This window comes from Poeciliopsis prolifica, unplaced genomic scaffold (assembly GCF_027474105.1).
Source record: "Poeciliopsis prolifica strain line A6 unplaced genomic scaffold, Auburn_PproV2 SCAFFOLD065, whole genome shotgun sequence".
NCBI lineage: Eukaryota > Metazoa > Chordata > Actinopteri > Cyprinodontiformes > Poeciliidae > Poeciliopsis > Poeciliopsis prolifica.
In genome coordinates, this window is record NW_026562440.1 from 70,061 (window position 1) to 89,878 (window position 19,818).

At 37.6% G+C, this 19,818-nt stretch overlaps 1 protein-coding gene and 1 pseudogene across 1 annotated transcript in view; one reads left to right on the forward strand and one right to left on the reverse strand.

The window, feature by feature from the left end:
* Positions 1-135: 135 nt before the first annotated feature.
* LOC129351240 (pre-mRNA-processing factor 17-like) lies at positions 136-15,732 on the reverse strand (annotated as a pseudogene).
* Positions 15,733-17,096: 1,364 nt separating this feature from the next.
* Positions 17,097-19,818, forward strand: part of wasf1 (WASP family member 1) — a 52,086-nt gene continuing 49,364 nt past the window's right edge. Inside the window, 1 exon segment of the mRNA XM_055020029.1 lies at positions 17,097-17,502. The gene's annotated coding sequence lies outside the window, so the exon portion shown is untranslated.

The following is a 19,818-nucleotide window of genomic DNA, read 5'->3' on the forward strand; positions in this document are numbered from 1 at the left end:
TCACACTGCTGTTGAGTGAGGATAAGACCAAATGCTGCACACGCTCAGCTTATATATCTTTTTCTGACTTTGTGTTTGATTATGGTTAAAGAAATACATTTTGCACCACAAATCAGTTTTGTTGTCTAGAATAGGTAATGGGCAGAATGTTTATTTCCACAAAAGGATGTTTAGATTATTAAAAAACACTTTGTAGAACAAGACATTTAAAAAAGAACATAGAACACTACTACAAATAGAAAAAAAAAGTGTCGACCCTATCATGTTTCTTTCGCCATATCATTGTTAACGATTCCAATATGCTCATTCTTGTACACACACAATATAATATGTACATATTTGAGCTCTTATCTCAAGATACAAAAATACACTTAAACAAATAGACTGGATACCAGCCTGTGGGCTTTCACTCAAAATTATTTAATAAAGTCCAAGAATCACTGAGTTCTGCACATAATTTTAGACGCCATCAGAGTTAGTCCCAGAGTTTGATCTGTCCATCCCAGCCACAGGTGATGACCTTTGAGGTTTCGTGCGGATGCCACAGAGCACTGATGCAAACTTTGTCGTGAGCCTTGATCCTGTGATAGAGCTTGGTGGTCTTCCAGTCCCAGATGTTCAGCTTTCCATCTGCATCCCCGATACCACATAACTGGAAAAATAAAAACAGGTCAGTTGGAAGTAAAAGGTGGAAGGCGTGACTTTAAAATCTAGTCTTTTTTTTTTCTGTCAGAAGTTGTGGGGATGCAATGAATAATGACAGGACGTTGGAGCACCTGTAAACCAATGTGGACAGTGGTGGGTGAGACATGGACAAAATTAAATGAAAAGGAAGCTGGACTGCCAAAGTTCATGCAATTATAGATTTATTTTATTCTAAGATCTTCAGTAAATGGAAGCTCTTACAAAAAAAATAAGGATTTCTTGTAGCAATAGCATCAGTTAAACTGCAAGAACAGCATGATGGAAAATTTCAGTAGACTGTGATTTCATAAAAGCTTACTACAGGCTTCATAGCCTTGCCAAGATATCAGTATTTTGGCCATGTAGTAAATTTCTCTTAAAGTCTACTTTCTCTGTCCTTAGACAGGCAGTACATTTCAACATTACCATGACAGTTTTTGTCGTTTTTTTTGTTAATTTATTGCTGTACTTTCATTAATCATAGGCTTTGTTTGTCATTGATATTTGTAAAAACTTCCTCTGGTTTCCGTGAGGGTACTGCTGCGTTCTATCAGAAAACACCCTACCTCATGTCTGGGGAGAAATCCACTTGGCAGGCGTAGCCAGCCACCATGTGACCCTTGAAAATTTTCTTTTTGTTCAGTCTGAAGCGATTCTGGGCTCCAAAGATAAGAATCTGGTTGTCCATGGATTGGCACGCCAGCCATTTACCTGAAATTAGAAACCAGCATGTGTAAACAACGGGAGAAACTCGTCTTTCCCGACCACAATTTAAAAGTGTCGGCAATGCAGCAGAAGATGTTTAAAAGGGAGGGGGAAAAAATGGAGGGGAAAAAATGTTTATTATCAAGTGAAGCAGCATTAAAGCGACACGATTGTACAGAACATTTTAAATTGCCTGTTAGCTCACTACTTGGGCTCATTTGCATGGCTCTGTACAGCCAGAGGTTTAACAAGCACACACTGAGATCTTTGATGTCATATTTTTATGCTGCTCCCAGTCGAGTTGTAAACTTGACATCTAAATTCAGGACTCAAACATTTTAGCTAGAAAAACAGCAGAAACTTGACTCAAGAAGAAAACTTTTGAAATAAAAGGAGGACAGTTCCCCAAGAAGGGCATGGACCCATCCTTCTACCTTCACTAAATTAGAAAGATTGAAGCAATTTCAGAAAAAATGCACAGGCTTTCTCATCATTAGGTGCTCAATTATAATCTGTTTCGCGCTGTGTTTCAGCTCTTGACATGACGACAGTTTCAAGTCACTACACAGCAAAGGGAAGCAGTAAATCACTTTCACAGCATCACACAACTCACTGCACCTCTTAACAGGAACATGATTATTAATGAGGTATGAAAGCAAGGTATCCAGTCGGTGTGTATGTGCATGTTACAACCCTCTTCAGAAAAAAAAAGCTTTAAAAAGCCCTGAAATGTCTACTCTAATAGGTACAGGAGCGCAAAAACAATTTTTAGTAAAATAGGAAGATCCGGGGAACAAGAGACTGCAGATGTGGCGCGAGGGGGGAGGTCTGGGTGTCATTTAGGCGTAAGAGAAAACTGAATGGTTTCCCACTGAGAACACATTCATTATTCACACGCTGAGGAAAAACAAATCATGTTGGGACAAATACAAACGTCGACCAGAATGAGGGAAGAGAGTAAAAGAGAACATGAGTGGAAAGGGATTTAGGCAGGTGGAAAGGAGAGAGAAAAAGCTGAGTAAGGCCCTAGTTGAAGATGATGGGCTGCAACACAGAGCCTATTGGAAAACCAAGAGCTGGAGTTAAAGTGGAATGTCCATTTCTGTTAGTGTTCCTTATGCAACTTGGTTGCTGTCAGATTCAGTTTCTATTCCCACTCAAAGCTTTGCAAACAAAATAGAAAAAGGCAAGATTAATCTAACCCAGAGTGCAAAATCTGCATAATAACCCAGAATGCCCTTGTCACACATCTTGATCTGTTCTTAATAAGCATCTGACAACATCAATATTCAGTACAACTGAGACACAGTGCCAGCAGCAAGCCTGCGCTACATAAATCATAATAATAATTTCCAACATGCCTGGGCTCAATAGATCTGCCCATAAGGAATAGACTGACATTTGGAAAGACGCACTTCTTCACTTCCTTGGCATGTTTTAATGGGAACATCAATAACGCATTCAAAACTGTATGTTAATTATGACGCTAAACCGAGGAAGCAGTTTGCTTATCACTGCAAAAAGAAAAAAGGGGAGAAAGAGAAGCAGCAGGCCTGAGTCTGTTGGTTGAAAAAAATTCCCTATCAGCACTTTCAAATGTTTCTGGTTTAGATGCTTTAGGTGGATGGGTACATCTGGTATTGAAATGCTTTACGATGTTATGTCTTGGTGTGCAGGTGGACCTTAATAAATCAGAGAGTCATTTTAAAGTTTCTTTAATTTGTAATTAAGTTCTAAAGTGAAACTCCTGTTATATAGATTCATTGCATACACAATGATTCTTTTCAAGCACTTGTTTACTTAGTCAGGGCTTGTTCTGCATGAATAATTATAGCGCCATACTTTGTGACAAAGAGGTGATTGGCCTGCGGTTCTGCTGAGGTTTTAAGGAAGCCTGGGTTGCATCCATCCCCATTGCTTATGAACCCAAGTTTTCTTTTCACTTACTGTTATGCTTGAATACAAGAGTTAGCCTCTTTTAGTGGGTATCAATTAGAGATGGGCAATAAATAAACAAAAACAACATATTATGATACAAATACGTCATCAATGCAAAAAGAAAATATTTCCAATAGAATTTCACTGACGGAACCGCACAGCATTCTGGGAGATGTAGTCAGAGAAAAAGCTTAAGTAGCTCAACCTCTGGTGGTATCAATTAAGTCACTCACTCATTGGTAACCTAGCAACAGCCCATTAAGTAACCTGTGCAGCCAGACCTCATAAGTGCTTATACAGAAAAGACAAGGAGAAAATGAGTGCAACAGCTCATAAGAAAATTGTAGATAAAACGTAAAAGGTGGCATCACCAGTTCATATATTTAAAGCAGAAAACTAATAAATACAAAACAAATCAATCTAGACAGATATGAAACACATCTATTGTGATTTCTGCCGTGTCGTCCAGCCCCAGTCTCAATATTCGCCAGCCTGACAAATGACAGTCAGCAGTCTTCTGTAATATTGTATAACACTTTGGTATTATCATTTCATAATCATGAAAATGAACAAAACATACGGCCCTTCCCAGTGCCAAATAATATAGTTTGCAACAGATGCAGAGGTCTTTATTTATAGCACTTCACACAGCTGTAACCAGGTGGGAAGCTTCAGGTTGAGAACCTCAGAAATCCAGTCAACCAACAATATACAGACCAGAAACTCTGTAGACTGGCTCAGTTTATGCAACATGTTCTTCAGATCTCGTGTTGTTTTACTCCTCTGAGAAATGGCCAACCTTGGGCAGTATGAATTTACATCAGTGTGGTAATAAAGGTTGTGTTCCCTTGAGTACTCCACTCTATGCTGCAGTTTGTGTGCTTGAGATTTAATTTTTATTTTTTTGCAATAATCAGGCAACTCACCATTGGGAGACAGAGTCACAGCTGGCATAGAGTGCATACTTGGCTCAGCGATGTACTTGAAGTCCACAGGGATGTCCCTGAAAAAGACACAAAGCCCAGTGATCCCATATGACGACGGATTAAACATCGGTTCAGCCTCTGTAACCCCAAAGGGAAACAGCTAATAAACCTCTCTGTTAACCTCTGCTGTTCTGTCTGTAAGTTTTAAAATACTGAACACCGACAGCAAAACAGCAGCTGTGGAACAGCAAAATTATCGGTCTAGTTAGAGCATGTAAATATCTGAATAAAATCTGAAAGCTTTTGATGTTGAACCATGACTGTACAAGCAACCAATTATTTACGAAATCCTTATTTTCTCTCCGCACACTGTCGCCAGTCCTTTCATGTTCTCTCTGTTTGCCTGCTTTGGCAGAGATGTGCAACTATTTGATTTTAATTGGTTTGAAGCAGATCTTTCACATTTACAGCTCTCTGTGTTTGTCTCCATCATTATGAATGGAAAGGGCTTTGCTCGGTCATTGGGGGACGTATTCAAAAATAAAGTTACTCAATGTCACTAATGTCTCTGTGTCTTTCTCAGCACATTTGCATCGGAAGTGTGCTTAAGAGTTTTAATCCTGAACTGATCCTGCCATCTGTTTACAATGAGTTACGTCGGTCTTCTAACGTGACGGGGGACAGCTGGAGTTAAATGAAAGCAGTTTCAACAAACTAATAAGAGGAAATAAGAAAGTAAGAGATGGGAAACATTATTTCTGCAGATTTCTGGAAGATAACTCTAAGACTTTTACTACATAATAATTTAAGAACTACAGGAATTCAGAACTTAATTGTGTCAGCTAATATTTACCTTATTTAATAACATGAGCAATTTAAAAGAAGCACAGAAATAGACACTCTCCTATGACAAATGAATCGATAATCAATGTAACATTTGATTTTAATCCCCTAAACATAAAAATAACACATTTAGGAAATAGAACTTTATTGCCTGTTTAATTTTTTACTTATTTATATTCAAATGTATAAAAACAAATTCTTAAAATATAATTTATGACAGTACTGGAAATATAAAAAGGAGTTTGAGGTTTTTCAGGACTCAAACTAAATTCAGCAAGTAAAGTTTTTGAAGTCCTGCAGTAGAACTGTAGAGAGAAATGGAACAACAAATACATTTTTCGTCTAAGGGATGTTATTGACTAATAAACGTGTCTACAGTGAGAAGACATGATTTTTACAAGGATCAGGTCCATAGTAAAAGTCGGGTTGGAAAGTTTCTTTACCATAAATTGCTACAGTTATTTTTATAAATTTATTTTTTTCCTCAGGTGCATATTAACAAATATTAAGCTAAGCTCTTAGATTGATTATCCTAAAAACCTTCATCAATACTTATTCCCTAATAATAAACCACTGCTTTAGATTAATTTATTTCCCAGACACATCTGATGTCTGTAAATATATGGAAAAAAACATGTAAACTTAGATAAATATAGGTATTTATCTCTTGTGGATTTTTAATCTATAAATCTGTGCCCAACCTTTCTCTTCAGTTAATACTTTGTCTTCTGTACAATTCAAATAATTGTCAGGGAATTAATCTGGTCAACAACTCGTTGAAGCGTTGTGAAGCGAGAGATACACTGGCCTGTGGAGAGGGAAGCAAACTGAAAGTCAGGGTTCCAGAAAAATCCATTATTTCTTCTTTTTTTCTTTTCTCCGTTAAGGCACATTAAAGCTTAATGGAGAACCCAGTCTGCAACTTTTGTTGCTGTGGAGCTCAATCTGCAAGAGGAGCGACAAGTCAGCTGGAAAACAGAAAATGCTGTTTACTTCTGCTCATTCTGCGAGGAATATGAAGGAATACAAAACTGCAATGGGGACTTTTCAATCAAATCTACCTGATACTGGGACAGAGTTAGATAAATATAGGTATTTATCTCTTGTGGATTTTTAATCTATAAATCTGTGCCCAACCTTTCTCTTCAGTTAATACTTTGTCTTCTGTACAATTCAAATAATTGTCAGGGAATTAATCTGGTCAACAACTCGTTGATTTACTCCCACGGTTTTGTGTCCCAGGAGACAACGTGAAAAACAAACTCTCAGGCTACAGCTGATTGGCTTCTTCTGGTCTTTCAAGATCAACATTTGTTCTCTGTTTCTGAATGTTTAAAATATAAGACTTTTTTTGTGCAGTTGGGAAAAAAAGAAGAGGTTCTTAGCGTTAAAAATATAAAGCAGAGGATAAAACTCCTTATTCTAAATATTTAAGCCTTACATAAATATTTACAATCTGTGAGTCGGAAACAGCAGAGCTTGTTAATTTTCCCCATAGACCGTGGAACCAATAAACATATCATTGTTGGTGGTGTGTCTTGACTGTCTGCTGACACTAAACAAACCAGGACACATTATCATTGCAACAGCGAAAATAAAAGTGATAGGATTTTATAAACAAAAGTTTATAAAACTTAAGAATATTCAGAATGGAGCATTTAAGACAAAGATACCGCATCCTTTACTTTTTAGTCTTTACTCACCACCACCAGACTCGCAGACTCTTATCATCTGATGTGCTGACAAAGCGCCGATGTTCGTCAACAAAGGTGATGGTGTTGACAGCACCCAGGTGGCGATCGTACTCCTGAACCACCTCGCTCGTCCTGATGTCCCACTGTCCAGCAAACATGAGCAGAAAGCAAAACAGAAACAAGGGAAGTAAACACTCAAACCCCAAACAAGTCTAAACGAACAAGATGATATGAATAGTCAGGAAAGAATCAACCATAATAAAAAAGTGTCAGCATTCATTTTTCTAAGAGAAGATCAGATGGATGACTGTGGGAGTTTCCTCCTTGGAGGAAATATTCAATCTATGTCAGCGCTGAGAAATTGTTCAACTACAGTGAAGTGATGACAGCGATTAGCAATCAAACTGGCCCCGGATTTGAACATAAATATATTTTTGGAGACGATCTTGCATGAATTAAGATGTAAAAAAGTTTCCACACAGATGCTCCCACCCCAGGCAAGAAAAACAAACACAAAACATACATGCATTTCTGTCCAATTTCATTTGTGCTCTTTTATTTAAATCCCCCCTTGGGGCCAGCAGCCATCTGTGCTCATCACCCAGAGGACAGCTGCATGATTTAACGTTAGCCCTGATTGAGATAACAAATGCAGTTCATACCGATAGTTAGGGAGCAAAGCTGGTGCTTTCTTTTTATATATCTTTTAATAGTCTATTCTTAGAAGAAAAATAGATAAAATCCTTCAGCTCCATTTGTCCTCTGGATGTCATGACCACACAAACTTTTATGTGATGTGATGGTTGTACTACATTACACTGTTTTCTTCACTGCTTGTGTGCAGCCTGTGATTAATGACTTGCTCTAGTCTTGTCATCCACTGATCCCCCTGGAAGTCCCACACAGATATATACACAAGCGCAGAAGTTTGAGAGAGAAGTGTATTTCATGCTCCTGTGAGCTCAGGCTCAAAACATAAAAACTATAATGCATCTGCCCCGCCGACACAAGTGGACTGCTTGCTGTCCTTTACCTGAACAATCTTCTTATCCGACATCCCGGCCACAAAAAGATTCTGCTTGTCCTCGTCCGGATTGAACTTGACGCAGTAAGGTACCTTCCTGTTTGTGAAGCGAGAGATACACTGGCCTGTGGAGAGGGAAGCAAACTGAAAGTCAGGGTTCCAGAAAAATCCATTATTTCTTCTTTTTTTCTTTTCTCCGTTAAGGCACATTAAAGCTTAATGGAGAACCCAGTCTGCAACTTTTGTTGCTGTGGAGCTCAATCTGCAAGAGGAGCGACAAGTCAGCTGGAAAACAGAAAATGCTGTTTACTTCTGCTCATTCTGCGAGGAATATGAAGGAATACAAAACTGCAATGGGGACTTTTCAATCAAATCTACCTGCTACTGGGACAGAGTTAGGTAAATGATCTCTATCACACAAAAATCAACAAAACAGACAACAACTTAAGAAATATGATTTTTTAAGCAAATCAACAAGTGGGGGATTTAACTCTTTTCTGCCCTCTGCTGGAGAAGCATTCTTCAATTTAAAAGGGTGTCAAATTTCAACAGAACAGAGGGAGGACGTAAAGAAAAAGCTTTATTTTACACAGAGGCATAGACAAACGCAGCTGTTCGTTTGGTATTTATTTGAATCAAGACTCAGTCTGAAGGTAAAGGTGACGAAATGCATTTCACACCAATAAATGTCAATAAGTGCTTTCTGGCGATGTGTGCAAAACAACATGTCTGTTCAGCCATCTTAAATCAACACTTAGACTGGTCAGTAAACAACAAATTAGAGATGCACCGATCCGATATTAATGTCTGTATTGGTCCCGATACTGTAAGAAATTCTAGATATCAGTGACAGTGTGACCGATCTGTAAGGAGAGATCTATTCAGTCTAATTCTATGCTTAGTGCTCTGAACAATGGCATGCTTTAATATTTATTTTACATTATATTTAGAATTCACAATTGCACTTTCTGAAAAATTTGGAAGGTTTGTTGTAGTTTTTTTTTTTTTTACATGTTTGACCAAGACGGTCAACCTATTTTTATGTCAGTTTCTTTATTATTTATTTTACATTGGCTGTTATACTTCTACTACATCTCATTTAGGGCTACACAGTGTCATCACAATATCCATGTGTGCAATAACAGAGTCACAATGACTTGGTAGAATTTTATATATGGAATTTAATATTCTACCAAATCCTACATTTGATAGGATATTAAATTCCAAGTGCCAAAATCTAAATTCTGCTTGTGGGGAATTCAATAAGAGGTTGTCAAAGAAAATTGTGACAAAATACATTATTCTCTTTGTGTAATTGATACATTGATTCCCTCAAATCCATGGATTAATCAAGATTTAAATTAGGAATACACAATATATTGGGACTAGCGTCTACATCAGTCGACATTAATACATTTTTAACACATCGGAACGGCCCGAAACAAAACTGAAGGAACCAAATGCATCTTGGTAAACAGAAGCAAAGTGTGCAGAGATGTAAGAGATGCAGCTTACCTGTCTCAGAGTCCCACAGTTTAAGGTAGCGGTCATATGCAGCACTGAGGAACTGAGTCCCACTGTTGTTGAAGCAAATGTCTCGCACAGCTTTGCTGTGACCTAACACACAACAAAATCATAGCAATTATAAGCATACAACTACCGCAAAAAAATCATATTTTTACCCTCAATAAAAAATGTGGCAAATTTTGCCTCAGATGACTTATTGCTTTGTGGCAAAATTATTTCATGATTTCACATGGGGAAGATGAGGAAGGGCAAATGTTTAGCAGAGCCTAATGAGGAAAGGCTAAAACAAAAATTACAAGCCATAATTACGTCTTCAATGTTTGCATGCGCTATTTTTCTTCCAATTCCTGTCTTCAACTGTCTGGCTCTTCCTCATACAGGAAGGTGATTTGAGATCCCTGCAGTCTGACTATTTGCAGCTGTCTCCTTGTTAAAACCAGCTTTTATCAGAGGTATGCTGTTTCCACAGTGATAACAGAGCCCACTGAGGCTAAGCACCTGTCTGCACTCTTCCTCTAACCAGGCCTGCTGGCAGACCAAAGGCAACAGCACCGCCGCTGAAAGCCTTGCTGATGATGTGTGCAGAAACGCACATACATTACTACCACTGAAAACAGGTCACACAAGTAAGCAAATATCCCCCGTGTCCCAGGCTGAATTAAAATATGAAAATATCACTGATTGATATTCATGAATTTCCCTACCCTCGCTGTTCCCTGTTCTACTAAGTGATCCTTCGGGTTGGGTGCTTCAAACCAGTCCACATTCTGTGCAGCATTCAGTCAAAGTGGGTACTTCAAGCAGAAGTTTACCAAGCGACACGTGCATTTAAAATGGAAGGCCAGTAAGTCGTATATTTTAATTTATGGTAAATGTGCATGTACTGGAAAGAGTCCAATCCCTCAGAAAAATATTACAGCTTTAGAATATAAAAATAAATATTACATAGCTGATCATTAAATGCAGAGCAATGTTAATATTCATTCAGCAACATAACTAAATACTTCTAAAACTGCATTAGATAAATTTTATATATATATATATATATATATAGTTTTTTTTTTTATCAGTATTGCCTTACATATTGACTCTTTTGTTATTTCATTCATTAATGACTGGGATTTCTCTCCCCCTCCACACCGCCTCTCCATGTTCTATGCCCTCCCTTGCCCCTTGTTCCCTTCAGCCCCTGGGCTGCTGAATTATGCATGTTCTGTGAAGGAGCTGACAAGCAGAACCAAAGCTGCAAACAATCTCTATCCTGACAGTGTGCTGTCAGGGAGGAGGAGCAGAGTCTCTTGCATGCATTAGCCTAAAAACACTCAACCTGGAATAAATATTTCTCTGTATGTATAATTAAATTTAAAACACAGCATTTCTGTCAGTGGTCAGCAGATTTAAATGTTCCGGTTACGCTGAGCTCATATGTGTCACTGCTGTGTATTTCCCTACAGGCTATGTTTATTCAGAGCTTGAGCATATTTTCTGTCAGCATATTTGCAGATGACATGCTATTGTTCAGGAACTCTTGAGGGATGCAGCACTCAAACTTACATAAAAAAAGATTTTTCACCAGTTGACAACTTCAAAATAAAACAGATTTAACAAAAAATGCTTACTTACCAATAAATGTGCGGAGACATCTCCTCTCTCCATATACCTCCCATAGCTAGAGAGAATTAGACACATCAAAACATGGCCTGATTAGTACAGAGCATTTATGTGCTCAATGTTGTGCATATTTGTACAAAACTGTGTCTTGACTAAAATAGTCAATCAAATAATCAAAAGCACTGATCAGGTTTTTCCAGGGTGAAACTAATAGCTATTCCACATGAGAAAAATATGTGTTGCAGGCTGGCTGATGAAGGTTGCTTTTTTGTATCCAAGAGAAAACAAAGGAATTAACCCCATTTATACATCAAAGCACATCAAAGTATCTAATGACCTTAAATAGTTCATTAGATACAAAAAAGTGAATCAAACACACATTTCTGATTAATGTGCTTATAGATCAAAACAGTGGAAGTTTGACATTTTCACAAAAAAGTAAATTTCCCACTTTTGGATGAAGGTAAAACAAATGCATATTCTGATTTGGGTTCCTACAGTATTTCCATTCCAACATTTTCTACTCATACTCAATGTTTTATACTTTTCAATAAATATAAAATGACATCATGGACATGCACAAAACATAAGTTTGGTTTTAACATCTGTTATTTTCTAGTCATTTCATCCAACATTGTTGGTTTCTGATTCAACATCATAGTAGAGTGATAAGTGAAATATATTATATTGAAAAATGTGGGTTCTATTATCCTAAGATAAATGCAGATCATGTGTAAGCAGAAATATATAAATTTTACAATTATGTAAAGTAAATATTTATTCATAGCTGGCTATGAATAAATATAGCCAGCTATATAGACTGTCCCAGATTAAAAACACTGGGACAGTCTATAACTGAGGTGTCTAGAGGCCTAAAATATTATGAAATGGCATTTTTTGATTTTTTTTTAATGAATGTGTGTTCATCAGATTAGAATACAGTTTACCTTGAGTTGCACAAGTACATTACAGTGCATGGACACTGGATGTGTTGTGATGTACCAAACCCAAACTAGAAATCATAATCTAAACAGAAATTAGTGTAACCTTACATTTACAGAAAAAACTGATTTAAGAATATTAAAATAAAATCAAAGCTTTTGATTTTTTTTTTAATATTTCCATTCTTATGCACAATTAAACACATTTAATTAAACTGCAGATGTCTTTAAACTGTGAAAGAAACAAGCCCATCTACAAATGTTACATTCAGTCCAATGCATTCTTAGAGCACCACGAATTAACATATTTAAGACCGTAAACATAGGTAGGCACCTTGAAATGTAACAGTACAATTATTAACATCTATTATCTTGAGGGTATTAAGAGTCTGTGCTGCTTAAATTACCTTCTGGTGTTATTAGATAATTTGATAATATACCTTGATCTTGCAGTCCATGGAAGAGGAGAGCAGAAGATGACCAGACCTGGGATATAATCGGATAGCACTGACACCCTGGAAATAAACAGACATGGAAAGAAAGAATTTACTTATTTATCTCCTTCTTATGATAGTATTTGTCAGTACCAATATTATATTTTCAAAGAAAGAAACCATAGAAAATACCAACAAAGTTCACTTTGAGGTTACTTCATTAGCAACAAACCCCCATGTTCTCCTTTTCTTTACCTTGGTGTGTCCAGACCAGACATGAATCTGTTTCTTTGGCAGGTAACACTTATCTGGAGCATCTGCAGAGCGTAAGTTGACGCCCACATCCTGTGGAACATGGAGGTACGACCTGCCCTGGTAGTCATACATGTCTTTGACTGCAGATAGGAAGAAAGACATAAAATGTGATGTTTTAAACACATTTCAAAAAACGTAGAGAAAATTTAACTCCTCTTAGTCATTAACTGTGGAAAAAGATTATTTTTGATTAATTTCACTAAAAGCCATTGAAAACACAAAAGCATCCTAATTACCATGAAGAATGGTTTTCTCTTCTCCTGGAGCCTCATCTTCATTCCTTCCCTTCTTCAGCCTTTTAGCAGTGATCTCATTGAGTTCTTTCTGCTCTTCCTGTACAATAAAATTAATTATGAGGAAACAATCCAGCAATTGTTATATTTTATATAATTACAAAGACAGGACCGGCAAAGTGAATCAGTTTAATCTCAAATGAATGCTCGATTATGAGGGCTTTAACATGGCTGTGTGGGCGAGTGGAGCCACAAAGCCAGTGATAAGTAGCATCTGCTGCACCAAATGTCTGATCTAATGTACAAAAATACATTAGACTGGACATAAATGCCTATACAGATGTCTCTCAGTAGCTGCAGAAAAACAGTCCTGTTAGAAGGTCTTTAACTTCAGCATTCCTCCTATGAATTATATTAAAGAATAAAGTACAGACAGTCTGCTTGATAATTGTGATTTAAAGACAATCACATATAATTTATTATGTTATAAATGATCGGTAAATTTTTCTGTAAGCCAGTAATCAAGTTACATTAACATGTTTTCTAGCACATGAAACAATATTTCACCTCTGTCGGTTTGGCCACATCTTTTCGTCCACATATTTCGCCCACGGCCCCAGGAAGTTGTCAATCTCTCCTGCGTCCCCACCTTTGACCTTCTTCCTTTTCTCTGGCTTCTTCTGACCACTTTCAAAGACAGTCAGTCCTGGAGGAAGGAAGGATTACATCAGAGGTATTACAGTTGTTTAATGGTAACATATATTTAGATCAAGTTATTAAACAAAGTAATGTAAAAGATAATCATTATTAATGCACACCTTTGTTTTTTTCAGCCTCTTCCACAGCACCAATATAGCTACAAGAGGAAGCTTCGTGTGTGTCAACAGAAGGATCTAAAGCATAACCTACAAGCAGACAGAAGAACATTGTTAAAAATAATGGTGTGCTACTTACCATAGAGAATATAGATAATTTTACCATAAGTAGAGAAAGTCTCCTTTGCTGTTCAAACATAAAATCATTGACGTGAGCAGGTTCTACATAGCCAGACAGCATGTTCCTTGGGGCCGACATCTGCTGGGACTTATACGGATTCGTTGGCCCAAACTAAAATGAAATTAGCCAACAATTATCATCATCATCATCATCATCATTATCATCAAAAAGTGTTGTTTCTCGTGTTACTTGGTAACACTTAGCACAGTGCTTTTATTGATTTAAGAAAATTCATGCGTTTCTGACCGAATGGTTTTCTAGAACAAGTCGTCCTCTTTTTTTGTAAAATAACATGGATTTCAATAGCAACCAACTTTGTAATATACAGAAGAGAAAATGAATGACTAAGATGGCAGAAGGGTCAGAAACAAAGATCATTTCAGATGTCAAAATGAACAAGATTTAAAAAAAAACAAACAAAAAAAAAAACAGATGCTATGATCCAACCAAAGGATTTTTCAAAAATATCTTGCCTTCGAGAACAAAATAAACTAAACTGTATTCAAAGTGCAGCAATAAAACTAATGTTTTCCCAAGAAAATATTATCTTCATAATTCACAGTGGTTACAGCAAAGCTCAGCACATTGGCTCAATTCAATATGGACTGTTTTTGTACATGCAATTTTCCAAGGACTTGCCACTGCTGCTCTGACAGAAGGTGCACGTTTTCAGGACTAAAGGACAAAAAGAATCTTGCCTTTTGATTGCTACATCATTAAATGATCAATAGCAGAAAAAAATGAGAACAGAAACAAAAAAAGCCAGCTAATTAGAAAGATATTTTGCTGCTGTAAAACTGACTATCCTGCCACATATGTTGACATATCTAAAAATGAGTTTTATATGAGTATTTTTTGAAGGAACACCATGTCCTGTCCTGTTTCAGTAGGTAATGAACTCTCTTCTGTGTAGGAGGTCTACAGTGGGTTAAAGTTTAAGATGTACGTTGAGTTACATCATCTTTTTTATTTGGTATGTCAATCAGCATATTAATTAACTGAATTAATAACTTAGTCACATTAAGTATTAAGAAGACTGGGGTGAGTGAACTCATCAATGCATACTGAGCATTCGCATAGAGGAGAATGGTGTTAAAACAAAGCTACTACCAGGTCTCTGCTTCAACGTTCAATTATAACTTAAAAGTTTGGACATTAGTCATGAAGCTCGTTTCACTTTCATGTGTACATTTTCGTGCAAACATGTAAGGTTGTAGTTGTATAATATATTTGATGAACTTACCTCAGGCGCAAACATCGTTTCATATGTTGGGTTATAAATGACTTCTTTCAGTGAAGGGTCCAAGTGTACGCCAGTTTCAACAGACTCCTGACATGGAGACATGCATAATTAGCCAACAATGTTACCCAACCAATCTCACTGCTATAAAATATTAAACCAATTAGAAGTTGAAAGTTTGTGCTCTATTTGGAAAAAAATGCGATTAACTAAACCTTGCATAGCGATCAATGCTGTAATAGTACCTCCAGATACTTCTATCCGAAAAGTAAAAAGCAACAATAGTAAACTTGTAAGCTAAGCTACAGCTCAACGCTTTATCCTCTCCAACCCATTCTCTACTTAGTAGATGAAGTTGGCTGTATTATAGCTTAAATACAAATCCGCCAACGTCAAGCTAACGTTAGCTAGCCTGCATCTCTTAGCTTACCTTAACAGCGACCTCCGGGGCAGAATTAAGAACAGCCAAAGACATTGTGGTTCAGACTGCAGAGGTTTAAGGTGAGCCGTAGCATCCGGATCATTCGGATCAACTTTCTTGGCACTGGTTTTGGATTCTGACTCGTTTTCGGAGTCGGAATCACTCCCGTACGAAGCGAGGGAAGCTATGGCGGCAGACATGTTGAATGTTGTGAAGTCACCGGAAAGAGGAGGCGGGACATCCGCTGAACGAAAAAAGAAAGAGGAAAAAAGTTTCAAATAAAACTTGAAACTTGTGATTTAATTTTGTTACAATAGTTCTACTCAGTTGGAAAAAAAGAATCAGGTAAAAAGTAGCTGAATCAATTCAGAAAATTTCTGAAAGTGAAGCATGGGAAATGGATAGAAGCTGCTACAAATGCGATTTCCAGATCACTAACTGCCTGGTTTTTGTAACCTAAGGTAAGAAAGACTAGAGTTCAAGAGTTTTAAGGATATAAGTTACAAATATTTTGTCACCACATTGTTTTTTACTAAAACAGTCTGTAGCGAGTTCTAGATTTTATATTTAGTTATTTAAACAAGTAGCTTTAAGCACATTTTTGTTCGGCTAACTTCTTTTTTTTATTTGAAACATCAAAACGGAATTGACAAAATAATCATAACAATCACAGTCATTATTAATATATCATGCTGTGAACGATATGTTTAAAAGGGAGTAGGAAAAAAACAAACAAACGGATGGGTCATGATAGAAAAGTGCAATATCTTGCCAAATTTTATCACACAATTTAATTTGCTTATTTCACAGTAAGTTTCCTACACATTATTAAAGACCCACGTTGGTCGTAATAAAAATGACCTGTTTATATATTCCTTTAATGAATAAAGGAATATTCCTTTATTCATACAGTTGTACTTTTTTTGTATTTTATTGAAAGTGCCAAGCTACAATTATCTTCAGTTTTTCTTTATACAAAAAAAAACGGTCCAACTAGCAGACAATTCAAACATTACCTATCAGGTAATGTTTGAACATCGTGTAATGCTGCAGCCACTTTTAAACCCTGCTCTAATAACATTAATGGATCTCAACAGCATTCAGCTGAACTTACTGGCTCAGAACAGTCACCATGTTGTAATCATATATATATATATATATATATATATATATATATATATATATATATATATATATATATATATATATATATATATATATATATATATATATATATTCTTTATTGATTTGGAATTTTTGCTTAAAATATGTTGGCTATTTGAAAAAGCACTTCAAGACATGACCCATATATGAAATCAATGAAACTAGTTTTACAATTATCTCTCAGCTCCATTCAGTCATTTCTAAAATATATATAGGCTATATTTTGTATTATACGGCTAATATATTAACTAAATAATAATCCAAAGGATAGGAAACGAATAAATTGAACAGCAGGATGGATTGGACAGCGCAGTATGACGACTCCGCACTTTAGCCAATACTGCGAGCGCACGCGCTGTCCGCGAGCCTCCCACGATCACACATCAGCATGGGACGCTGTCTCGCGCCCCAACAATGGAGTGGCTCATACCATCGGCGCTGATTGTTGCGGGGACATTCTCCTCCAAACAAACCTAACACAACTCTCCTTACTTTGCCGAGACAACCTTTGTCGCAAGGGATTAAACCCGAAAACGGGTTCATGTTACAAAATTGTCTGCTAGTTGGACCGGAACACATTTGATGTCAGTTTAAGCGATATCTTGCCAAAGAAACCCTTTGCAGGAAAAAAAAAGTGGCTGGATTGTTCTGCGCCGCCGCCTCTTCCAGCACGAGCTCATTTGATATCAGAGACGCTGCGGCCATGGATCTGACCCGGAGATTTAAATACTTGGATTCTGTGGCACGCTGTGCAGCTCCGTGAGGATGGAAAGAAAATAAGTGGGATTTTTTAACCAACCTATCAGGTAATGTTTGAACATCGTGTAATGCTGCAGCCACTTTTAAACCCTGCTCTTATAACATTGCATGGACCTTAATGGATCTCAACAGCATTCAGCTGAACTTACTGGCTCAGAACAGAGTCACCATGTTGTAACATTAGACCTGAACTGGAACTGCTAGACTCATAACGGTCTTGGTAATTCAACACTGTGACTCCCACTTCCACTTTAACCCCACATACAGGTGATAAACGTGACATTGATGCGATTCCAAAGTGATCCAATTGTCGAAAAAGTGCCAAATGCGTGTTTCTGCTGCTTAAGTAAAGGTCAGCTTTATAAAGGGACTGCTGGGTAATCAATTTCAGCCGCACATCTGCATGAGCTCCCGCTGCAGCAGTGTCTTGACATGTATGTACAGTCTGAGGAATTATTGGCAAGAGAGCCGGAGAACACATATGTACGACGCTGCGCAAATTTCCAGACACGATAGAAACGTCCTGAGATATATGCGCCAGCTGCTATGTCAGTAGCCGGGGAATGGTGGACGGAGAGTTTCAGAGCGGTGGAGTCAAACCGCTGGGAATGAATTTCTCCGCGATGAGGGGCTGGGGTCTTTCTGCAAGCCTGCTCGGTCTGCATACTGTCATGGGGGGATGGTAGGTTGAAGCTCACTGAGAAAAAAAAATAAATAATGGTTTCTGAAATTTGAAACCGTCTTTGTACTTTTTAGAAGTACGACAAGAAAAGCATGCACACTGAACCCAGTCCTATTGTGACTTGTGTGCATTTTTTAAAAAAAATCTTTCGTGCAACTGTAAGATTTCCTTTGCACTGAATGATCCAGTTGATGTGATCCTTCACGGTATTCTCTTTACAACTATCAAGAATATCTTTGGAAACATGTTCTTTCAAACCTTATGGAAGGGTTAAATATTGTGTGAATCAAAGCCAGCTTGATCCATATGTGAACTTGGCAGCTGCTTAGGTCCCCCTAACCAACAGAGTGGCCGTATTCAAAACTTGTATAAATGATGCAGAGCCTCTGCTTGTGCCGCTCCACGCATAACCAAATATATATTTTTTGTTCACAACATAATATTAAAGCAAAAACACCCTGTGCAAAGTTATTTTAGGTTCAGATCTATGACTTACAATGAATGAATTATCTGTCCGCAGATAGATATCATGGTGTCCTACTTCTTATGACGATGGATAAGTTGTGTCTCCTATGAACTGAAACAATCAAATGAAACGAAGATACAACAGGGACACAAGCTGTTTATTTTTTTTATTTATTAATTTATTTTTAGCTGGGATTGTAGCTGAACATAATATGAAAGAACTTAATCATTTCACCAACTGCCCAATAATCAGTTTATTCAGCTCAGATCAGCTTTTTACATTTTCAGAAGACATTAGGTCTCAAACTTTAAACACCTCATCAATATCAATAATAAATATGGGGTCAGAGATGTATGTGTCTGAAAGGAGAACGTGACTAGAATATTCATCATGTTAGTTGGGTGTAGAAGTGTAGATGCCACAATCACTCCCAATCAGGTCTGACATTGTTAAATTATGGTCGAGCATCATGACACCACAACAACACTTTTAGATGCACTGAAACTGATTTCATTCCCACAACTGAACCGGACTGTTCCCATGTTTATCTGATGTTTCCTGTGAACCTTTTTTGCTTTGAGATATGGAATTCTTGCTTGGCTGGCACTCTTCTTTGTGAGAGAACAGTTTTGGCAAGCCTCCTGCAGAGGCTTTTTGGACTTCTCTTGTTTGTTGACATTGCTCTGATCCTTTGCCAGTCTCTGAGTTTCTCATGCAACCAAGAACAGTCTCTCCCTTTCTGTCGTTCTCCTTTCTGTCTCTCCTCTGAGGTGTGCTGGGGCGACAGGGGAGGCATAAACTTGTAGGGAGAGAGCGACGGAGCATGCCCAGAGGGGGAGCGAAAAGATGATTAAAAGCTGAGAAAGTGTGCTAGAGATTCTGGTGAAGTCAAAGAGAGCAACGTTGCAGTTCCCATTTACGTGGCATTTCGTGGACTCACAGACGGACCTCCTATCTCCCAGCTGCTCGGATGCTCCCGAGGGTCCGGCACACAGGAGCTATTGTTCCTCCTCTTGGCCAATCCCACAGCTCAATAATGCTGCTTCTGTCCTCTGACTGAACTGGTCTGACAGAGAGACACCAGTGCATGGATTAGCCTGACTGGTGCTGTGTGTGTTACTACTGCTGTATCTACCACCTCCCGAGAATTAAGTGGGAGGAGGCAAAGGTAGAGTTTCTGTGCTTTTCCTTCTTTTTTTTTGAAATAGAATTCAT